At 42.8% G+C, this 24,902-nt stretch overlaps 1 protein-coding gene across 2 annotated transcripts in view; it reads left to right on the forward strand.

Annotated features, from left to right (window-relative positions):
• The first annotated feature begins 655 nt into the window (after positions 1-655).
• Positions 656-24,902, forward strand: part of LOC139555236 (focal adhesion kinase 1-like) — a 219,602-nt gene continuing 195,355 nt past the window's right edge. For both annotated transcript variants that reach the window (XM_071368874.1, XM_071368875.1), the window contains exon 1: positions 656-815. The gene's annotated coding sequence lies outside the window, so the exon portion shown is untranslated. The remainder of the gene's footprint in view (positions 816-24,902) is intronic.

Raw genomic sequence — 24,902 nt, forward strand, 5'->3', positions numbered from 1 at the left:
TGACATAATTAAATATAAACAAGATACAACTGACCTATAAAAAGAAAATTAAGTAACATCAATAGATGTTTTATTGTCACATACACAGCTATGTTTAAAATCATACAGTACATAAGATTATTATTACATTATTAGCTCACGGTGCAGTAGGTCATTTGCAATATTGTCTGAAAAACAATCACATTATAGACTACACAGTGACTTCGGAGGCACACCTTTTGAAGTTTTAGAACCTTACATTGTAGCCTTTGATGTCACATGTCACACAATTGGTGCTTGGGCACCACACAATGTATCACCTTGACTTGAGAATAATGTTTCAAAGAGATACTTGAGGTTTGTCAGGATGAATGTTGTCTGAGTGTGTGTGGCATTGGCTGCTACAGTTTATGTAGTTGGGAGTGTAGTTGCTTCAACTATGGGCCAGTTGAACCTGGGTCTGTGCTATCTGAAATCCTTGGGACGTTCCTACCCCATTGAAGTTGACGTTTAAAATGGTTAAGGTTATATAAGGGTTATGATTAAGGTTAGGCTAAGGGTATGAGTTAAGGTTAGAGTTTAGGGGTGAGGACGTCCCAAGGATCCCAGATAGCACTGACCTTGCTTCAGCGTGTCAGCCATATTGGAATGCTCGGCGCAGGATGGGAAGTACAGAACTAGGCGTAGTAGACGAGCCTGGAGTGGTGGGCAGAGAAAGGAGAGCGCACGAACCACTAAGCAACTTCAGTTTTTGACGGATTTAAAACACATATAAACGAGGAATTAAACCGGTAAACTAAAGTGAATTATCCGACACGCGAATTGGATAAGCCAAAGTGAGTACGGTTATGTTTCTCATATTATATCCTGATGTATAATGTAGGCGACTTCCTTGCGAAGTATGTGTGATGGAGCGTCTGCTGTGCTTACACATTGACGTTTCCTCCCATAAAATTATAAGTTGTTTTCCTTATCACTTATCTTTTTGTTGAAGATGTCTAGTTAATATGCCGCTCTCAATCATTGTGTTGTCTATCAATTGATACTTCATCGCTATAACGTAAGCATATCACACATGTAGCCCATTCAACCTAGAAATGATATTCTGGTCGTCATTCATTAAATCTTTAGGAAAGTACGTTCATCGGAATCTCCAGAAATGGTTGTGTGTGCGTGCGTGTGTGTATATATAAAAACAATGTCCCCCAATATGCTTATAAAGTCTTCATCCGTAAATTCCCGTAGTTTATGTCTATTTTGTATTCAATGATTGTTTGTGTATTCAGATGATACCTTTCTGAAATATCGTTTGTATGTTGTAGCTAGGTAACCAAGCTTATGGATGTTTCCTGAAGATTTGTGTTGTTAATTGCACCCTTTGGAAGCTTATTACATTTGGATATTGGCGTGGCATTTCTTGTTGTTACTGTTTATACTACTGTAAACCCGAGGCTCTGGAAATTAAATTACACTGAAGTCCTGTATTTTTAGGACCAGTGAGTCCTTGTATTTTTTTATTTCACCTTTATTTAACCAGGTAGGCCAGTTGAGAACCAGATCTAAGGGTAAAGATACAGTGTAATTACATATTGTCCTAGTTACAACTTTTAATTTATACATGTATGACTCAATATCTGAAGTTGTTGAAAGGCAATATGACCAGACCTTGGTCCGCCATAATATTGTGTTCATGTTGTTGAGTATCCATTCCCAATGTTTTTCAGGGACATTCCAAATATCTTCTTGTCTGCTTGAGAAAGAAACTTTTGTATCGAGTGAGAAGGTGGGACAGTGTTGCACTCGGGGCCTGTATTTACCAAGTGTCTCAGAGTCGGAGTGCTGATCTGGGATCCGGTTCTCCCTGTCCATAATAACCTGCGTTATTATTATCTAAAAGGCAATACAGATCCTAGATCAGAACTCCCACTCTGAGACACTAAAATACAGGCCCAGATCCACCACTTTTAAAGTACATTTTCAGAGCCAGGAGGGTAGATTTAGACAGACTTCTTCTCAATGACACAAACACTTGACAGTTTGTAATCTAATGGGCTGGCAATGATAAGGGGAATGAAATGAAACATACAGGCATTGATTGGAGTCATAAATTGCTTGATGAATTGAATTAATTGATAAGACTCCCAGAGGCCACTCTCTTTCTCTCTCTGTGTGTGTGTGTGTGTGTGTGTGTGAGCTTGAGCATGTTACATTTTCCACTGAGTAGGCCTAGGCCTAACCTTGCTCATAGCCACCTCAGGCAAGTTCTATTCACAGGCTCTATTCCATATCCTCCGGACTTATTCTGCCTAGTGTTGTTTTAGAGGAAGAGGAGATGCCTAGTGTTGTTTTAGAGGAAGAGGAGATGCCTAGTGTTGTTTTAGAGGAAGAGGAGATGCCTAGTGTTGTTTTAGAGGAAGAGGAGATGCCTAGTGTTGTTTTAGAGGAAGAGGAGATGCCTAGTGTTGTTTTAGAGGAAGAGGAGATGCCTAGTGTTGTTTTAGAGGAAGAGGAGATGCCTAGTGTTGTTTTAGAGGAAGAGGAGATGCCTAGTGTTGTTTTAGAGGAAGAGGAGATGCCTAGTGTTGTTTTAGAGGACGAGGAGATGCCTAGTGTTGTTTTAGAGGAAGAGGAGCTGCCTAGTGTTGTTTTAGCTACAGAGGAAGAGGAGCTGCCTAGTGTTGTTTTAGCTACAGAGGAAGAGGAGCTGCCTAGTGTTGTTTTAGCTACAGAGGAAGAGGAGCTGCCTAGTGTTGTTTTAGCTACAGAGGAAGAGGAGCTGCCTAGTGTTGTTTTAGCGACAGAGGAAGAGGAGCTGCCTAGTGTTGTTTTAGCGACAGAGGAAGAGGAGCTGCCTAGTGTTGTTTTAGCGACAGAGGAAGAGGAGCTGCCTAGTGTTGTTTTAGCGACAGAGGAAGAGGAGCTGCCTAGTGTTGTTTTAGCGACAGAGGAAGAGGAGCTGCCTAGTGTTGTTTTAGCGACAGAGGAAGAGGAGCTGCCTAGTGTTGTTTTAGCGACAGAGGAAGAGGAGCTGCCTAGTGTTGTTTTAGCGACAAGAGGAAGAGGAGCTGCCTAGTGTTGTTTTAGCTACAGAGGAAGAGGAGCTGCCTAGTGTTGTTTTAGCTACAGAGGAAGAGGAGCTGCCTAGTGTTGTTTTAGCTACAGAGGAAGAGGAGCTGCCTAGTGTTGTTTTAGCTACAGAGGAAGAGGAGCTGCCTAGTGTTGTTTTAGCTACAGAGGAAGAGGAGCTGCCTAGTGTTGTTTTAGCCACAGAGGAAGAGGAGCTGCCTAGTGTTGTTTTAGCCACAGAGGAAGAGGAGCTGCCTAGTGTTGTTTTAGCTACAGAGGAAGAGGAGCTGCCTAGTGTTGTTTTAGCTACAGAGGAAGAGGAGCTGCCTAGTGTTGTTTTAGCTACAGAGGAAGAGGAGCTGCCTAGTGTTGTTTTAGCCACAGAGGAAGAGGAGCTGCCTAGTGTTGTTGTAGCTACAGAGGAAGAGGAGCTGCCTAGTGTTGTTGTAGCTACAGAGGAAGAGGAGCTGCCTAGTGTTGTTGTAGCTACAGAGGAAGAGGAGCTGCCTAGTGTTGTTTTAGCCACAGAGGAAGAGGAGCTGCCTAGTGTTGTTTTAGCTACAGAGGAAGAGGAGCTGCCTAGTGTTGTTTTAGCTACAGAGGAAGAGGAGCTGCCTAGTGTTGTTTTAGCTACAGAGGAAGAGGAGCTGCCTAGTGTTGTTTTAGCCACAGAGGAAGAGGAGCTGCCTAGTGTTGTTTTAGCTACAGAGGAAGAGGAGCTGCCTAGTGTTGTTTTAGCTACAGAGGAAGAGGAGCTGCCTAGTGTTGTTGTAGCTACAGAGGAAGAGGAGCTGCCTAGTGTTGTTTTAGCTACAGAGGAAGAGGAGCTGCCTAGTGTTGTTTTAGCCACAGAGGAAGAGGAGCTGCCTAGTGTTGTTGTAGCTACAGAGGAAGAGGAGCTGCCTAGTGTTGTTGTAGCTACAGAGGAAGAGGAGCTGCCTAGTGTTGTTGTAGCTACAGAGGAAGAGGAGCTGCCTAGTGTTGTTTTAGCCACAGAGGAAGAGGAGCTGTGTCTAAAGCAGCAGCTGTGACAGGAAGGACAATGCAACAATGTTCTCCAGTTGTACTGCTGAATTCTGCTTTAGATTGGCCAGGATGCAGCCTAGCCTGGCTGCCACACACATCACACCGTCCCTCAGGATTCTGGGGGAAAACGCCTTTTTCCTCTACTCAGAGGCAGCAGTTTCATTGTGTGTGTGTGTGTGTGAGAGAGATTGTGAAGAGAGAGAGGAGTTGATGTGCTGTGATGCAGCTGTGGCTATTATGTGATTTGTTGTTGCTTTTTGACCTGATGATCTAAGTGTGGTGGTGATAAAGAACATGTTTCACAAACAAAGGTATTAGGGGGTAGGTCTGCTCTGCTGTTTGGGATTTATAATGGACACGTTGGAGTTCCAGCCTCAGATCCATAAACCATAATTACAAAACAAATATGGAGTGTGTGTGCCCATTTTAAACACTTTTCTTTTTCTTTTTTTTTAATTAAAAAAATGTTGGGGGTCAGAAGTTTAAATGACAGCTTAACCTGGTGTATTACTTCCACTGGTCGACAGGCAGCATGGTTTCACAACCAGTATCATGTTGCAGTTCCCTGCCAGTCTAATTGACTCCAGGTTCCCTCAGATTACAGCGTGTGTTGTGTTTCATAGCGGTGTGCATTCATAACTCTTTGAACTCTCTCTGTGAGGATGGATGGACATATCTGAGTTGATTGAAAACAATATCAACTCTTTTCAGTCTCTATGTAAATGCATGTGTGTGTGTGATTGTCCTCTATTATAACTGCAGTGTTCCCTGGGATAGCCTAGCAGTATAATGTTGAATTACTAATGTCAAGGATGCCTCTGATTGCTATGTTGGCGCTCACTGAACTGTCATTTTAAGTTAATGGGCATGTTCCTTGGCCAAGACTACTGGTTGCAAAATTCTGGGAACTTACAATAAATTCCCCAGTATTCCCGAAATCCCATTTGGAGGTTTCCCGTAATCAGGAGGGAATAAGCAGGAAATCTGTAATCCTCTAACCAGGATTTCTTGAAAACCAGGTAATTTCTTGAAAGTTCACGGAATTTTGCAACCCTAGACAGACATTGCTGAAGCATGCCAGCTCTTACAAAGCCTGGATAGGTATTTTACATTGCTATACCTATAATCTGGTGGCTGACTGCACAGTTGATGACGTCACACGCAACTATTGGGGCGTACTGTTAAATTCAGACATAGTATGTGTCCTTAATGGCACCCTATTCCCTATGTAGTGCACTACTTTTGACCAGGACCCATAAGGCTGGGGTCAGAATTAGGATAGTATGTAGGGAAAAGGGTGCTATTTTGGACGTAGGCCTTGTCTTCTGCAGTGTCTGGGAGATCAGGTGTTGTTCAGCCATTCACAATGCATTTAACACACACAGTCATGCTACTAATATGATACGACCTTAAGTCAAAGCATCACCTTTCACTGGTGGCAAGGAAAATGTTACATTACTTAGAAATATGTCTGATTTATGTGTGTGGTCCTGTGGTGTGTTTTTAAGCATTGTGGGGATGTTGGTACGCCTCTTTCCATTCAAATCATTGTCTAAATATTTTTTAAATAAAAATGGTTCCATATGTCCCTGGTCTGAACTTCTCTGTTCGGCATTATGTTGTGGTTTAGATCAGGGATGGGCAACTCCAGTCCTCGGAGTGGTGTCACACCCCACCCCCATCCCTAGAAAACACAGCTGGTTTAAACTAATTGCATTCTAAACTGAAGATCATGATTAGTTTGTTATTGGAGTCATGTGTGTTCGCTGGGCAAAAAAGTGTGACACCAATCAGGCCCACAAGGACTGGAGTTGCCCATCCCTGGTTTCGATTAATACAGCAATGTTAATCCTGTACACATTTAATCTACCTCGATGAACATAGACAAACCTAACTACCTCCAGGTCCTTTTCCATGACTGGGTTATTTTGAAAGGGGCTAAAAATGCAGCAAACGTAGGTGGGGGACCTAAAGTCAACCCAACTACTACAGTAGTCTACACTACCCTACACTCTATGGGCTGACTATGTTAGGCCTCAAGCTAAAGGTCCCAGTGTTCTCTCTCTGGTTGTCCCAAATGGAACCCTGTTCCTTACATAGGGCACTACTATGACCATAGCCTTATGGGGACTGGGAGTGGAGGGCTGTGGAGGCTGGTCATGTTCAGTCGGGAGAAAAACGTTTATTTTTTATTTTTTTTAAGACGGAGGTACTAGTTTAACAGGGAGATAATACCTGAAATTGTATAAGAAGATCACAGATGTTTCGTTTCCCGTTGCAAAATATTTAGCTGTGGTGTGCTTGTCCAGGGATACAACAAAATATTTAGCTGTGGTGTGCTTGTCCAGGGATACAACAACAATGTGTGCCGTTGGAGGTACCGGGGGACTGGAGTTGGGAACCACTGCGCCAGTGAACACTCCCCCAGCCCGGACTGCAGTGGCCTTAGCAGGCAGGATGAAGGACCGGAACAGGAAAACAAACAAAGCAAGCAGACTGCCAGCTATTCTCTTCCATCCAGGGGATTGGGATCAGAGCACCACAGGGACCACAGAGTAGCCTGGGTAACTGGTGATGAGAGATATACTCCCGCTAGCATTTCTCATAGCTTTTTTTAGCAGTCACAAATGCAGCACACACCCTGTAGGTCAACTCCCTCTGAAGGTAAATAGAAAACAAGCTACAGTAGGCAGTCAGATCTGTTTTTTACATTTACAGGAGGCACCACCAGAGAAAGCTTATAGTATATAGGCACATCTGTTTTTTTAACATGGAAGAACATTGCAAAGTGTCTTCCGGCTGTAGTGGAAAGACAATAGTCATTGCTTAGCCTAGTTGGGGACGGGTTGTACTGTATAGTACAGCTCACCCACAGTCGGTGTATAGGCTATTTGAGACAGTGAAAGGCCATACAGGAAGGCTCAGGTGGTCAGTCAGAAACCCAGAGGATACTTGAGACCTGTACTGTATGTGTCCAGAATCAGAGTCTATCTTTAGCTAGCTGCCAGGCTGGCTTCTCAGAACTTCTGTTCCACTGGAAGGCAAGGACCACCCAGCCCCAGCCTCACTGCCATGCTGCCTGTCTGTCTGGGTCAGGGGTGAGTCTGACTGTCATGCTGCCTGTCTGTGTGGATCAGGGGTGAGTCTCACTGTTATGCTGTCTGTCTGTGTGGATCAGGGGTGAATCTGACTGTCATGCTGTCTGGATCAGTGGAGAGTGTATCCCTGGGTAGGGATTTGACGGTCATGGTATTTTGTCTGCCGGTGATTGTTAAGCAAAAACTGCTTTTAACACATTTAACATCTCCTGGCTTCCACACACAGCCTACAAGCCACTGATGCAGATCTTTGAAACATCTACATTTTAAAAAGTCTAATAAATCCATTTAATAAAGCCTACACCATCACAATAATTCCATTTATTTATTTTAGACAGGTCTAAAGAAACATGATATTAAGAAAATATAGTGTATTTCAGAAGAACAGAATAGTTTACTCTGAGTTGTCCTTATGTTAGGCCCTGATCTGACTATGCCATATGGCTGTGGGCTACTACTAGTCCTTTAACAGACAAGATTTGCTTAGAATTCCGTAGCATTATTTTATAGTATTAAGAATACAATTGAACATAGCTGAATTGAGGGAGTGCGCACATGCGTCTATTCTGTGTTGAGCGGTTAACAAAGAAACAGGTCCTCCTATATGCTTAATTTAGAGTTATTTATGCAACTTTAGTTGTTCTACAAACGTTGGGCTATATGTTTTTATTTTTAATACATTCTAAGGCTGCATGATGCGACTGATTTGAAAAAAAGTTGCATGAAAAGCATGAGCTCTGCTCTGTTTCTTGCGCATTCTGTACACACTTCATCAGTCTCTCATTCACAATTTGACAAGCATTTGATAATACCTCGATTTTTCCCGGCGAAATCCCCCTTGTGTGGCATTAATGCCCTCTGAAAAGATCCATGCCTTGTGGCCGTTGTGCCCTTGGGCTGAATATAATCATTAGAATTCCCTTCTTCCGGTTGCCAATTGCCGTGCTCCGAAGCAGCTCTCACTCACATGGCTCTCTCAGCTATCTCAATTCTTATTAGCCAATGCCAGTCATGTGATCGGGTCCTTCTCACAGGCATCTCAGCTCTGAAGTAGGCTACAAGTGAAGACCGACAGATCAGGGATGCAACTGCGTCCTTCTTATTGAATTCCGAGGCGCATATTGAAGATGTTAGAAATGTCCAATTTTCATCGGTCAACAAGATGAGTAGGCCTAACGAACAGCAAAAACACAAGCTTATGTCAATCTACTATCCCCCATAGTACAAAAGTTGATCTATTCTCTTGGTCAAGTTGTCCTTCTGGGCGAAATTAATATTCCAAACATACTCTGGGACAGTTGTGGGATGTGATGGTTCCCAAATTAATACAACCACTAGCATCAACAAAAACATTTTTAAAAGCAATGAGGCTGATGCAACAGATCAGAACGTTTAGCTTAATGTTGATAAACTATTAGGCTATTTCTTCACATTATAAGCACAGCAATGTGCACATTGTAGTAGACCTAATATAACTAAATGCAATCAATTAGCGGGAAAACACCGTTCTCAAAAGTGACCGCAAATGCAATTATGCATGTAATGCTTTATTATAAAGGTGCATTTTTATGGTGAAAATTATCTTTCCCAAACATGAAACTCACACGCTGCTTATGTATGCCAGTTAGGCTCTATACCCCCTGTATAGTGGATTAATTTCTTTAACATTAAGAAATTATTTGGCCACTTTAGTTGTGATACAATCCTTATCAAAACATATAGGCATTTGAAAAAGGGCATGCAATGTTTCTTGCAATCATTCACAAGTGATAATACATCATTCACAAGTGATAATATTGTCACCCATCAGACTATTCTTGATAAAAATTTAATTTTATTTATTTAACTTTATTTAACTAGGCAAGTCAGTTAAGAACAAATTATTATTTACAATGATGGCCTACCTCCGGCCAAACCCGGACGATGCTGGGCCAATTGTACGCCGCCCTATGGGACTCCCGATCACGGCCGGATGTGATGCAGCCTGGATTCGAACCAGGGACTCTAGTGATGCCTCTTGCACTGAGATGCAAAGCCTTAGACCGCTGCGCCACGGGAGCCCCACTTTACATATATTAAATAATATATGTGTGAAATTAGTTTTGATTTAGAATGGACTAGAGGTCGACCGATTATGATTTTTTACGCCGATACTGATACCGATTTATTGGAGGACCAAAAAAGCTGATACCGATTAATCTGACGATTTTTATATATATTTGTAATAATGACAATTACAACAATACTGAATGAACAATGAACCCTTTTATTTTAACTTAATTTAATACATAAATAAAATCTATTTTGTCTCAAATAAATAATGAAACATGTTCAATTTGGTTTAAATAATGCAAAAACAGTGTTGGAGAAGAAAGTAAAAGTGCAATATGTGCCATGTAAAAAAGCTAACGTTTAAGTTCCTTGCTCAGAACATGAGAACATATGAAAGCTGGTGGTTCAATATTCCCAGTTCTTCAATATTCCCAGGTAAGAAGTTTTAGGTTGTAGTTATTATAGGAATTATGACGCGTCGACTATTTCTCTCTATACCATTTGTATTTCATAAACATTTGACTATTGGATGTTCTTATAGGCACTTTAGTATTGCCAGCCTAATCTCGGGAGTTGACAGCACTGTGCTTCAAGCATTGCTAAGAGCTGCTCGCAAACACAGTAAAGTGCTGTTTGAATGAATGCTTACGAGCCTGCTGCTGCCTACCACCGCTCAGTCAGACTGCTCTATCAAATTTCAAATCATAGACTTCATTATAATATAATAAACACACAGAAATTCAAGCCTTTGGACATTAATATGGTCAAATCCGGAAACTATCATTTCGAAAAAACCAAATGTTTATTCTTTCAGTGAAATACGGAACCATTCCGTATTTTGTCGAACTGGTGGCAACCCTAAGTGGTCGCAATGAGCCAGGCGGCCCAAACTGTTGCATATACCCTGACTCTGCTTGCACTGAACGCAAGAGAAGTCACACAATTTCCCTAGTTAATATTGCCTGTTAACATGCATTTATTTTAACTAAATATGCAGGTTTAAAAAAATATACTTCTGTGTATTGATTTTAAGAAAGGATTTGATGTTTATGGTTAGGTACATTTGTGTAACGAATGTGATTTTTTCGCGAATGCGCTTTTGTTAAATCATCACCCGTTTGGCGAAGTTGAAGTAGGCTGTGATTCAATGATAAATTAGCAGGCACCGCATTGATTATATGCAACACAGGACAACCTAGTGTTAACCTAGTAATATCATCAATCATGTGTAGTTAACTAGTGATTATGTGAAGATTGATTGTTTTTTTTATAAGATAAGTTTAATGCGAGCTAGCAACCTACCTTGGCTCATTGCAGCCACAAGATCCTTTTGATGCTGCACTCACGTAAGAAGTGGTCAGCCTGCCACGCAGTTTCCTCTTGGATTGCAATGTAATCGGCCATAATCGGCGTCCATAAAGGCTGATTACCGATTGTTATGAAAACTTGAAATCGGCCCTAATTAATCGGCCATAGCGAATGTTTCATTTTCTGACAGGTAGGCTATACTCCTGTTGTAAAGTGAAGCAATGTGCTGAATATTAGGAAAGTTGAGAAATAAATATAGTAGGCCTAGTCTATAGAAAGTGATGGGATCCTCCTCTTTTTAAGAGGCCATCAAGACTCTTGTTTTCTCACACAGTTGCATAGCCTATAGAAATGTTGCGCAACATGAGCTCATCAATAACATTTGCATTGACAATAGAGTAGAGGTCGACCGATTATGAATTTTCAACGCCGATACCGATTATTGGAGGACCAAAAAAAGTCTATACCAATTAATCGTACGATTTATATTTTATTTATTTGTAATAATGACAATTACATCAATACTGAATGAACACTTATTTTAACTTAATATAATACATCAATAAAATCAATTTAGGCTCAAATAGATAATGAAACATGTTCAATTTGGTTTAAATAATGCAAAAACAAAGTGTTGGAGAAGAAAGTAAAAGTGCAATATGTGCCATGTAAAAAAAGCTAACGTTTAGGTTCCTTGCTCAGAACATGAGAACATATTTTTTATTTTATTTTTTTATTTCACCTTTATTTAACCAGGTAGGCTAGTTGAGAACAAGTTCTCATTTGCAACTGCGACCTGGCCAAGATAAAGCATAGCAGTGTGAACAGACAACACAGAGTTACACATGGAGTAAACAATAAACAAGTCAATAACATGGTAGAAAAAAAGAGAATCTATATACAATGTGTGCAAAAGGCATGAGGTAGGCAATAAATCGAATAATTACAATTTAGCAGATTAACACTGGAGTGATAAATCATCAGATAATCATGTGCAAGAAGAGATATTGGTACTGGTGTGCAAAAGAGCAGAAAAGTAAATAAATAAAAGCAGTATGGGGGGTGAGGTAGGTAAATTGGGTGGGTAGTTTACAGATGGACTATGTACAGCTGCAGCGATCGGTTAGCTGCTCGGATAGCAGATTTTTAAAGTTGTTGAGGGAGATAAAAGTCTCCAACTTCAGAGATTTTTGCAATTCGTTCCAGTCGCAGGCAGCAGAGAACTGGAAGGAAAGGCGTCCAAATGAGGTTTTAGCTTTAGGGATGATCAGTGAGATACACCTGCTGGAGCGCGTGCTGCGGGTGGGTGTAGCCATCGTGACCAGTGAACTGAGATAAGGCGGCACTTTACCTAGCATAGCCTTGTAGATGACCTGGAGCCAGTGGGTCTGACGACGAACATGTAGCGAGGGCCAGCCGACTAGGGCATACAGGTCGCAGTGGTGGATCGTATAAGGTGCTTTAGTAACAAAACGAATGGCACTGTGATAAACTGCATCCAGTTTGCTGAGTAGAGTGTTGGAAGCTATTTTGTAGATGACATCGCCGAAGTCGAGGATCGGCAGGATAGTCAGTTTTACTAGGGTAAGTTTGGCGGCGTGAGTGAAGGAGGCTTTGTTGCGGAATAGAAAGCCGATTCTTGATTTGATTTTGGATTGGAGATGTTTGATATGAGTCTGGAAGGAGAGTTTGCAGTCTAGCCAGACACCTAGGTACTTATAGATGTCCACATATTCTAGGTCGGAACCGTCCAGGGTGGTGATGCTAGTCGGGCGTGCGGGTGCAGGCAGCGAACGGTTGAAAAGCATGCATTTGGTTTTACTAGCGTTTAAGAGCAGTTGGAGGCCACGGAAGGAGTGTTGTATGGCATTGAAGCTCGTTTGGAGGTTAGATAGCACAGTGTCCAAGGAAGGGCCGGAAGTATATAGAATGGTGTCGTCTGCGTAGAGGTGGATCAGGGAATCGCCCGCAGCAAGAGCAACATCATTGATGTATACAGAGAAAAGAGTCGGCCCGAGAATTGAACCCTGTGGTACCCCCATAGAGACTGCCATATGAAAGCTGGTGGTTCCTTTTAACATGAGTCTTCAATATTCCCAGGTAAGAAGTTTTAGGTTGTAGTTATTATAGGAATTATAGGACTATTTCTCTCTATACCATTTGTATTTCATATACCTTTGACTATTGGATGTTCTTATAGGCACTTTAGTATTGCCAGTGTAACAGTATAGCTTCCGTCCCTCTCCTCGCCCCTACCTGGGCTCAAACCAGGAACACATCGACAACAGCCACACTCGAAGCAGCGTTACCCATCGCTCCACAAAAGCCGCGGCCCTTGCAGAGCAAGGGGAACAACTACTCCAAGTCTCAGAGCGAGTGACGTCACCAATTGAAACGCTATTAGCGCACACCCCGCTAACTAGCTAGCCATTTCACATCGGTTACACCAGCCTAATCTCGGGAGTTGATAGGCTTGAAGCACAGCGAAGAGCTTCTGGCAAAACGCAGGAAAGTGCTGTTTGAATGAATGCTTACGAGCTTGCTGGTGCCTACCACCGCTCAGTCAGACTGCTCTATCAAATCATAGACTTAATTATAACATAATAACACACAGAAATACGAGCCTTAGGTCATTAATATGGTAGAATCCGGAAACTATCATCTCGAAAACAAGACGTTTATTCTTTCAGTGAAATACGGAACCGTTCCGTATTTTATCTAACGGGTGGCATCCATAAGTCTAAATATTCCTGTTACATTGCACAACCTTCAATGTTATGTCATAATTACGTAAAATTCTGGCAAATTAGTTCGCAACGAGCCAGGCGGCCCAAACTGTTGCATATACCCTGACTCTGCGTGCAATGAACGCAAGAGAAGTGACACAATTTTACCTGGTTAATATTGCCTGCTAACCTGGATTTCTTTGAGCTAAATATGCAGGTTTAGAAATATATACTTCTGTGTATTGATTTTAACTCTCTGAACCACCCATCCCGGATCCGGGATTATTGTCATCAGAAACGCTGACTAGCATAGCCTAGCCTAGCGCCACAGGGTTAAGAAAGGCATTGATGTTTATGGTTATGGTTAGGTACAGTCGTGCAACGATTGTGCTTTTTTCGCAAATGCGCTTTTGTTAAATCATCCCCTGTTTGGCGAAGTTGGCTGTCTTTGTTAGGAAGAAATAGTCTTCCCACAGTTCGCAACGGGCCAGGCGGCCCAAACTGCTGCATATACCCTGACTCTGTTGCAAGAGAAGTGACACAATTACCCTAGTTAAAATAAATTAATGTTAGCAGGCAATTGATTTTACGCAACGCAGGACACGCTAGATAAACTAGTAATATCATCAACCATGTGTAGTTAACTAGTGATTATGATTGATTGATTGATTGTTTTTTATAAGATAAGTTTAATGCTAGCTAGCAACTTACCTTGGCTTCTTACTGCATTCATGTAACAGGCAGGCTCCTCGTGGAGTGCAATGTAAGGCAGGTGGTTAGAGCGTTGGACTAGTTAACCGTAAGGTTGCAAGATTGAATCCCCGAGCTGACAAGGTAAAAATCTGTCGTTCTGCCCCTGAACAAGGCAGTTAACCCACCGTTCCTAGGCCGTCATTGAAAATAAGAATGTGTTCTTTCTTAACTGACTTGCCTAGTTAAACAAAGGTGTAAAAACTTGAAATCGGCCCTAATTAATCGGCCATTCCGATTAATCGGTCGACCTCTACAATAGAGTGCTGAGTACCAGGCAGTCAGCAGCATCGAAGTGCAGTTTTGGATAGGCCTAGTTACCGTGACTACACGGTCATGTGGATTTTGACTGCAGTCATGACTTGTGACCGCCAGTAAAACAGTCACCATAACAGCCCTACTCCTGACTTCATGTCCTGCTGCTGTAGGGAGGGGGGTGTTGCCTAGAAAACCAAAGACTTGTTTGCTACAACACCTTGCTTGTTTCAGCAAGGAGCAACAACGTTTCATCACGTTGTAAAGAGTCCATGTTACCGCGGAAACGGACTCAAACGCACGAATGCCCGGCCGTCCCGTCTTCAGTTAGCTGTTTCTTCCACCAAAAAAACAGTTATGACGGTTATTTTATCATGACGGACCTCATCCTTAAACGTCGGTTACATAGTTATACGGTAATTGTGCCAGCCACATCCCTGGGTCTCTACTCTAGGTCCAGATATATTTTCCAGGCTGTGCTTTGAACAGCAATACAATATGGGGTCAACACACTCCCTCTGTCTGCCCAACTATTCCTGACATTTGTCCAGGTTGGTTGGAGAAGTATGTGCAGAATGTTGTGGTCGACAAACACCAATGACTTCTAATAGTTTTCCTAAAGTTGTACTGTAGTATACTGTAGGTCTGTAGTATGCTGTAGGGCTGTAGTATACTGTAGGTCTCTGTGGTATACTGTAGTATACTGTAGGTCTCTGTGGTATACTGTAGGTCTCTGTGGTATACTGTAGTATACTGTAGGTCTCTAGTATACTGTAGGTCTCTGTGGTATACTGTAGGTCTCTAGTATACTGTAGGTCTCTGTGGTATACTGTAGGTCTCTGGTGTATACTGTAGCTCTCTGTAGTATACTGTAGGTCTCTGTGGTTTACTGTAGGTCTCTGTGGTATACTGTAGGTCTCTGTGGTATACTGTAGGTCTCTGTGGTATACTGTATGTCTCTGTGGTATACTGTAGGTCTCTGTAGTAGAGGTCGACCGATTATGATTTTTCAACGCCGATACCAATTATTGGAGGACCAAAAAAAGCCGATACCGATTAATCGGACGATTTTTACAAATTATTTGTAATAATGACAATTACAACAATACTGAATGAACACTTATTTTAACTTAATATAATACATCAATAAAATCAATTTATCCTCAAATAAATAATGAAACATGTTCAATTTGGTTTAAATAATGCAAAAACAAAGTGTTGGAGAAGTGGTATAATGTAGGTCTCTGGTGTATACTGTAGGTCTCTGTGGTATACTGTAGGTCTCTAGTATACTGTAGGTCTCTAGTATACTGTAGGTCTCTAGTATACTGTAGGTCTCTGGTATACTGTAGGTCTCTAGTATACTGTAGCTCTCTGTGGTATACTGTAGGTCTTTGTGGTATTCTGTAGGTCTCTGGTGTATACTGTAGGTCTCTGGTGTATACTGTAGCTCTCTCTAGTATACTGTAGCTCTCTGTAGTATACTGTAGGTCTCTGTGGTAAACTGTAGGTCTCTGGTGTATACTGTAGGTCTCTGGTGTATACTGTAGGTCTCTGGTGTATACTGTAGGTCTCTGGTGTATACTGTAGGTCTCTGGTGTATACTGTAGGTCTCTGGTGTATACTGTAGGTCTCTGGTGTATACTGTAGGTCTCTGTGGTAAACTGTAGGTCTCTGTAGTATACTGTAGGTCTCTGTGGTATACTGTAGGTCTCTGTGGTATACTGTAGGTCTCTGGTGTATACTGTAGTTCTCTGGTGTATACTGTAGTTCTCTGTGGTATACTGTAGTTCTCTGTGGTATACTGTAGGTCTCTGTGGTATACTGTAGGTCTCTGTGGTATACTGTAGGTCTCTGGTGTATACTGTAGGTCTCTGGTGTATACTGTAGGTCTCTGTGGTATACTGTAGGTCTCTGGTGTATACTGTAGGTCTCTGGTGTATACTGTAGGTCTCTGTGGTATACTGTAGGTCTCTGTGGTATACTGTAGGTCTCTGTGGTATACTGTAGGTCTCTGTGGTATACTGTAGGTCTCTGTGGTACACTGTAGGTCTCTGTAGTATACTGTAGGTCTCTGTAGTATACTGTAGGTCTCTGTGGTAAACTGTAGGTCTCTGTGGTAAACTGTAGGTCTCTGGTGTATACTGTGGGTCTCTGGTGTATACTGTAGGTCTCTGTGGTAAACTGTAGGTCTCTGTGGTAAATTGTAGATCTCTGATGTAAACTGTAGGTCTCTGGTGTATACTGTAGGTCTCTGTGGTATACTGTAGGTCTCTGGTGTATACTGTAGGTCTCTGTGGTATACTGTAGGTCTCTGTGGTATACTGTAGGTCTCTGTGGTATACTGTAGGTCTCTGTGGTATACTGTAGGTCTCTGTGGTATACTGTAGGACTCTGTAGTATACTGTAGGTCTATGTGGTATACTGTAGGTCTCTGGTGTATACTGGGGGGGGGTAAAGAAATAAACCAGTGTTTGCTCTGGAAAAATGTGTAGCAGTGGGGGAAAAGGTTGTAGATAAAATTATGCAGAAATTAACCATATAACATATTGGTAAAATGATTTGTTCAAATGATTTGAACATATTGGACCATGCATAGCCGATGCATGGTCCATATTATCAGGTATGCTATAAGCAATATCACCTGTAACCAAACGATGCAGCATAGTGGCTATAAATACATGGGTTGAAGCATGGGTTTGCCTATCGCATTTAACCCCATTGGGCTAGTCATAAGTAGAGTCCTGCATCAGGTCAGATACCAATGGGTGAGCTGCAACAAAAAAAGAACAGCTGGCGGGTGGATTACTATTATTTTTTTCGCGGTTCAGAACAATTACATTGCGGGTCAGAAAAACATTTTTAAATCCAGATAATGTACTTTTTAAATACCCAGGAACATGTTGTGTTGCGAATTCCATTCTGTTAGCAGCAAGACAGACATAACGCTACCAGCCACGCATTGAGAGTGTGTGGAGTCGGCAACTGTCCCTTATTTATATGGCGATAAAAACGTCCTAGTTTCTCCACAAGCAGAGTTTGTTCCCTCTCCCCACGCGAGAAAACGACACGTTGCTAAGTTTACTTTCCCAGGATAGCCTAGTTTACGCAAAAATGGCTAACATAGGCTTAACCGTATAAATATAAAGGGAGGTTACGATAAGGGAATAGGTTACAACACCATCGTGGAAACAGGTGTTGCGCAAGGTAAGGCACCAGTTTGGAAGAACAACTTGGTAGATGGACACAACCTGCACTAAGTGCAAGCAGGTAGACCTATTTGTTTTCCACAATTCTGTTAGTTATCAGTTAGTTATTACATGAATTCAGGCTTTTGTTTGTTATACCATACGCAGGCCATATAACGTGTAAACCGGTGTGGTTGGTAAAAGTTTGAGTAGCCTACTAAGTAAATGTAGCCAACTTTTGCAGCCTATATTCGATTATGTGAATTCCTTTCCCTATGGCACTCGTAACTGGAATGTGCCTCGAGGAATATTTCTCTGGCATAGAACAAGCCGACTAGGTAAATAGATAAATTATACTACTATGGGGTTGTCCTATTTTTCTATTCATTAAACTATTCGTTTTGTTTTCAGAAGAAAAGTAATTGTTCCATATGTATTTTACGTGGCGGAAACACTGAAATAAACAAGCTCCGTTTTTCAAGATTTGATGGCACTTATGTGTTTTTCTAGAGTAGATCAAAGTAGTATTTTTGTAGGCAGATTTGAATAATCTGGAAGGCCTCGGCATCAACTACAAATCCCTCTTGTTGCCATGACATAGTCACACAGGAATAGAGATCTTTACGGTTACATCATTTTGATCCCGAGGTATAACCGTGATTTGAGATAGCCATACTAGCTATTCCGATTAAGGTACTCTAGGTATGTACTAGAACACGTTCAAATGGAAACATTAGCCCAGCTACAGTTATGCTTAGTCACGAGATGGATCCTTTGTGAGGCTTAAAACAGTCTGTGTCCCAAATGGCTTCCTGTTCCCTATACATTGTAACCATGGCCCATATGGCTAAAGGGAATGCGGTGCCATTTGTGACTTATATTGATCTTTAAAGGTCAATATAAAGTAATGCTCGAGAGGCTGCCTGGTCTGCCTTACGTTTATCAAAACTCCTTCATATCTGTCAGGCGCCAGCGCTGTAGCTGATTTGTACAATGTAACATGCACTTATAGCCCAGCGGTAGGATGGGTATGAATAATCGGACGTCAACCCCCCCCCCCCAAAAAAACATAATTAATTAATAAATAATACTATTTAATCTTGAAGACCATGTTTATTTGCTTTGACTCTAGTGTTCCATTTGTACATGTGCATTTACAGGGCACAACAAAAAGAAACCAAGGCAAGTATCACACAGTTATTCTCCCTAAATTCCATTTGCCCTCAGCGTCTCACTATTGCGTCTCCCGACCAGCTCCCCTTGGGCCTACAGAAATGAATTACTATAAAAAGAATGGGACGGTGGGCTTAAAAAATTCCTTTAACTGATGGGATACATAAGCTACCTTCCTTGCCAAATGACAACAATTTTATCACAAATTCAAAATAGACAATGAGCTGCAGTTTCGAAATAATTGCATCCTATTTTCTGCTTAAGCTACTTTGCAAACTGCTAGGGCTATGTTTAATTGGTTTGCTTAGCTAGGCTATAACCTCCCCCTAAACATAGACAGGTTCCACACTGAAAATATGCAAAAACATTAGTTTGATAAAGACCGAGTGTTTTCATCAGAATCATTAAGCCTATGTCTACTCACCAAACATATGTTTCGGCTGTAATTCATCACCATGCAGTGTTCAATATGGAGGGATTGTTCATCCATTTAGAAAAGTCCAGAGAACAGGCAGAATAAACTCAGTTGAACGTCTGTAGACCTATACTGAAAATAAGACCCGTTTTCAAATAATACATCTGAGAATAACTGTTCCAGACGCACATCACTTCACCCTGGCAACTTTTTTCATTTATAAAAATATTTTCTTCTATTTTCTTCTGTGATGTTACATCATGTTTTTTTGCTATGAAATAGATGGCTTGCTTGTGATAAGGGCTCAGGAAATAAGAGAGTCTTGTCTGCTAAATTAACAAAACAAGACTATGCCATTGCTCAGCCCTAGTCTCATACAAGCAAGTACCTCTGCTGAGGTTACTGCCTTTTTGAAGATTGTGTTCCATAATATAATATATCCAGTTGATAATACAGTTTAAATAAATGAATCTTAAATGGCAATTGTTTTTATTGACTGAATATATGAGGCAATTAAGATTTATCTCTAATGGTTATGATAAATAAGACATTGTTGGGCAATGTTGACATATACAGTACCAGTCAAAAGTTTGGACACACCTACTCATTCCAAGGTTTTTCTTTATTTTTACTATTTTCTACATTGTATACTAATAGTGAATACATCAAAGCTATGAACTAACACATATGGAATCATGTAGTAACCCAAAAAGTATTGCACACTTTCATTCTTAATGCATTTCAGCCAATCAGTTGTGTTGTGACAAGGTAGGGGTGGTATACAGAAGATAGCCCTATTAGGTCAAAGACCAAATCCATATTATGTCAAGAACAGCTCAAATAAGCAAAGAGAAACGACAGTCCATCATTACTTTAAGACATGAAGGTCAGTCAATGCGGAAAATGTCAAGAACATTTTGCAAAAACCATTAAGCGCTATGATGAAACTGGCTCTCATGAGGACCGCCACAGGAAAGGAAGACCCAGAGTTACCTCTGCTGCAGAGGATACGTTCATTTGAGTTACCAGCCTCAGAAATGGGCAATAAACTGCACCTCAGACTGCACCTCACAGAGTTCAAGTCATAGACACATCTCAACATCAACTGTTCCGAAGAGACTGTGTGAATCAGGCCTTCATGGTCTAATTGCTGCAAAGAAACCACTACTAAAGGACACCAATAAGAAAAAGAGATTTGTTTGGGCCAAGAAACACAAGCAAAGGACATTAGACCAGTGGGAATCTGTCCTTTGGTCTGATGAGTCCAAATTTGAGATTTTTGGTTCCAACCGCCGTCTTTGTGAGACGCAGAGTAGGTGAACAGATGATCTCCGCATGTGTGGTTCCCACCGTAAAGCATGGAGGAAGAGGTGTGGGGGTGCTTTGTTGGTGACACTGTCAGTGATTTATTTAGAATTCAAGGCACACTTAACCAGCATGGCTACAACAACATTCTGCAGCGATATGCCATCCCCATCTGGTTTGTGTTTTTAGTGGGACTGTCATTTGTTTTTCAACAGGACAATGACCTAAAACACACCTCCAGGCTGTGTAAGGGCTATTTGACCAAGAAGGAGAGGGATGGAGTGCTGCATCAGATGACCTGGTCTCCACAATCACCTGACTAACACTTTTGTGGTTGCTACATGGTTCCATATATGTTATTTCATATTTTTGATGTCTTCACTATTATTCTACAATGTAGAAAATAGTAAAAATAAAGAAAAACCCTTGAATGAGTAGGTGTGTCCAAATTGTTGTCTGGTACTGTAGATAAATGGGCAATATTTTTTTCCAGTGTGGGCCTTGCCCTTGTGTTCTAAAAATGTATTTTGTTTTCATTCCGATAGCTCAAAAAAATAATAATCATGTGAGTAACAATGTTGAAAATGCCCATCTTTACCCCGTGGCTCTAAAAGGTTTGTAATTGGACAACAAATCCTCTCCTGGTTATAGGCCGACGTGCATTTCTCAGACGTGTCCACAATCACACTGAAATCTCTTTCACAGGAAGCCTGTTTCTATTTCCTCTGCATCTTCTCCCCACATTCCACAGTTGGAGCTGTACAGACATTTCATTCTGCTGGCTAAGCAGTGAGCATCTAGGGGTGGTGAAAGTCATACGGTGGCAGATAGGAGCGGTGAAAGTCATACGGTGGCAGATAGGAGCGGTGAAAGTCATACGGTGGCAGATAGGAGCGGTGAAAGTCATACGGTGGCAGATAGGAGCGGTGAAAGTCATACGGTGGCAGATAGGAGCGGTGAAAGTCATACGGTGGCAGATAGGAGCGGTGAAAGTCATACGGTGGCAGATAGGAGCGGTGAAAGTCATACGGTGGCAGATAGGAGCGGTGAAAGTCATACGGTGGCAGATAGGAGCGGTGAAAGTCATACGGTGGCAGATAGGAGCGGTGAAAGTCATACGGTGGCAGATAGGAGCGGTGAAAGTCATACGGTGGCAGATAGGAGCGGTGAAAGTCATACGGTGGCGGATAGGAGCGGTGAAAGTCATACGGTGGCGGATAGGAGCGGTGAAAGTCATACGGTGGCAGAGCGTATGGTACGCGATGCAGTGCGGCTGCTGTCTATGAAATTCCAGCAGGTGTGAGGCAACATAAGGCAGCTCAGTGAGGCTCAGTCATATCTGACCGCCGTACTGTCCTGCTTTTAATGTCAACAATTTATGGTACTGTTACTGGAGGCCCCTTTAGCTCTCTCTCTCTTGTCTCTCTTTTCATCTTTCTCTCTCTCACACACCCCAGTGTCAGAATCTCCCAGTTAATATCTATAACCTTGTGATAGATTATATATACACTGCTCAAAAAATTAAAGGGAACACTAAAATAACACATCCTAGATCTGAATGAATGAAATATTCTTATTAAATACTTTTTTCTTTACATAGTTGAATGTGCTGACAACAAAATCACACAAAAATGATCAATGGAAATCAAATTTATCAACCCATGGAGGTCTGGATTTGGAGTCACACTCAAAATTAAAGTGGAAAACCACACTACAGGCTGATCCAACTTTGATGTAATGTCCTTAAAACAAGTCAAAATGAGGCTCAGTAGTGTGTGTGGCCTCCACGTGCCTGTATGACCTCCCTACAACGCCTAGGCATGCTCCTGATGAGGTGGCGGATGGTCTCCTGAGGGATCTCCTCCCAGACCTGGACTAAAGCATCCGCCAACTCCTGGACAGTCTGTGGTGCAATGTTGCGTTGAATGATGGAGCGAGACATGATGTCCCAGATGTGCTCAATTGGATTCAGGTCTGGGGAACGGGTGGGCCAGTCCATAGCATCAATGCCTTCCTCTTGCAGGAACTGCTGACACACTCCAGCCACATGAGGTCTAGCATTGTCTTGCATTAGGAGGAACCCAGGGCCAACCGCACCAGCATATGGTCTCACAAGGGGTCTGAGGATCTCATCTCGGTACCTAATGGCAGTCAGGCTACCTCTGGCGAGCCCATGGAGGGCTGTGCGGCCCCCCAAAGAAATGCGACCCCACACCATGACTGACCCACCGCCAAACCGGTCATGCTGGAGGATGTTGCAGGCAGCAGAACGTTCTCCACGGCGTCTCCAGACTGTCACGTCTGTCACATGTGCTCAGTGTGAACCTGCTTTCATCTGTGAAGAGCACAGGGCGCCAGTGGCGAATTTGGCAATCTTGGTGTTCTCTGGCAAATGCCAAACGTCCTGCACGGTGTTGGGCTGTAAGCACAACCCCCACGTGTGGACGTCGGGCCCTCATACCACCCTCATGGAGTCTGTTTCTGACCGTTTGAGCAGACACATGCACATTTGTGGCCTGCTGGAGGTCATTTTGCAGGGCTCTGGCAGTGCTCCTCCTTGCACAAAGGCGGAGGTAGCGGTCCTGCTGCTGGGTTGTTGCCCTCCTACGGCCTCCTCCACGTCTCCTGATGTACTGGCCTGTCTCCTGGTAGCGCCTCCATGCTCTGGACACTACGCTGACAGACACAGCAAACCTTCTTGCCACAGCTCGCATTGATGTGCCATCCTGGATGAGCTGCACTACCTGAGCCACTTGTGTGGGTTGTAGACTCCGTCTCATGCTACCATTAGAGTGAAAGCACCGCCCGCATTCAAAAGTGACCAAAACATCAGCCAGAAAGCATAGGAACTGAGAAGTGGTCTGTGGTCACCACCTGCAGAACCACTTCTTTATTGGGGGTGTCTTGCTAATTGCCTATAATTTCCACCTGTTGTCTATTCCATTTGCACAACAGCATGTGAAATTTATTGTCAATCAGTGTTGCTTCCTAAGTGGACAGTTTGATTTCACAGAAGTGTGATTGACTTGGAGTTACATTGTGTTGTTTAAGTGTTCCCTTTATTTTTTTGAGCAGTGTATATATATTGTCCCGAAGGTAGCACCTTTTTATTTAGCCAATAACATTGATTTGAGTCACGTTGCCGGCCCGGCACACTGTTGTGTAGGATTAAGAAATGGTCTCAGTAATTGGATGATTGGTGCTGGTCTGTCTGTGTCATGGTGTGTTAGTGCTGCTTGCTGATGGAATACTGAACATACAGTATCTTCATTTAGCGTTTGGCTCGGCATATGTTGAACACTGAAAGATGAATAGCACCTGAAGACCCAAACATGTCGAGTGACAAATGCGTCTGGGTTTACATGTAGAGGGGGTGTATTGAGAAACCTGGTTGGAGACTGTGGGAGTCTGGAGTCTGGAGTTTTATTGGCTGACGTGTTCTCTCATAGGTGTGTTTTCTGTCTGTGCAAGAAGATGTCTGAGGAAAATACTGCAACAAAATGAGGTATCCACTCTCCTATCCATACCACCAACACTTTGATAATTTATGATGTGTGATCCAATAGAGTACCACGGTATGAGTCATAATACCCATAAAACCTGGAGGTCAAACAGGGAAATTATTTTTCCACCATTCATTTTTCCCATAGGGGATTTTAAAAACACTTAAAATAAGGTCTGTGTTTCGTGTAGGCTTACCCTGGCTTTGCGTTTTGATAACCGTGTAAATCTCTCTAGGACAAGGTGACTTTCATCACCTCCACTGTGGGGCTCTATAGGGCCATGCCTTACATTGCCTTGAAATTAGGCTGTAGACCAATTTACCAGATTGGTTTGGTAAGGCATGTCAGTGTGTCTGTTCCTCTGACAGGACACGATCAGTTACAGTAAAGCTGTCTGTTCCTCTGACAGGACATGATCAGTTACCGTTAAGCTGTCTGTTCCTCTGACAGGACACGATCAGTTACAGTGTTGATGCCTCTCGCGGTGTTGTTGCCTCTCGCCGTGTGCTGTGTTGATGCCTCTCGCTGGGTGCGGTGTTGTTGCCTCTCGCCGTGTGCTGTGTTGTTGCCTCTCGCCGTGTGCGGTGTTGTTGCCTCTCGCCGTGTGCGGTGTTGTTGCCTCTCGCCGTGTGCTGTGTTGATGCCTCCCGCCGCGCCGGGTGCTGTGTTGATGCCTCTCGCGGTGTTGTTGCCTCTCGCCGTGTGCTGTGTTGATGCCTCTCGCTGGGTGCTGTGTTGTTGCCTCTCGCCGTGTGCGGTGTTGTTGCCTCTCGCTGGGTGCGGTGTTGTTGCCTCTCGCCGGGTGCTGTGTTGACGCCTCTCGCCTCGCCGGGTGCTGTGTTGATGCCTCTCGCCTCGCCGGGTGCTGTGTTGACGCCTCTCGCTGGGTGCTGTGTTGACGCCTCTCGCTGGGTGCTGTGTTGACGCCTCTCGCTGGGTGCTGTGTTGACGCCTCTCGCCGGGTGCTGTGTTGATGCCTCTCGCCGGGTGCTGTGTTGACGCCTCTCGTCGCGCCGGGTGCTGTGTTGATGCCTCTCGCCGGGTGCTGTGTTGATGCC

The sequence above is a fragment of the Salvelinus alpinus genome, chromosome 26, assembly GCF_045679555.1.
Source record: "Salvelinus alpinus chromosome 26, SLU_Salpinus.1, whole genome shotgun sequence".
NCBI lineage: Eukaryota > Metazoa > Chordata > Actinopteri > Salmoniformes > Salmonidae > Salvelinus > Salvelinus alpinus.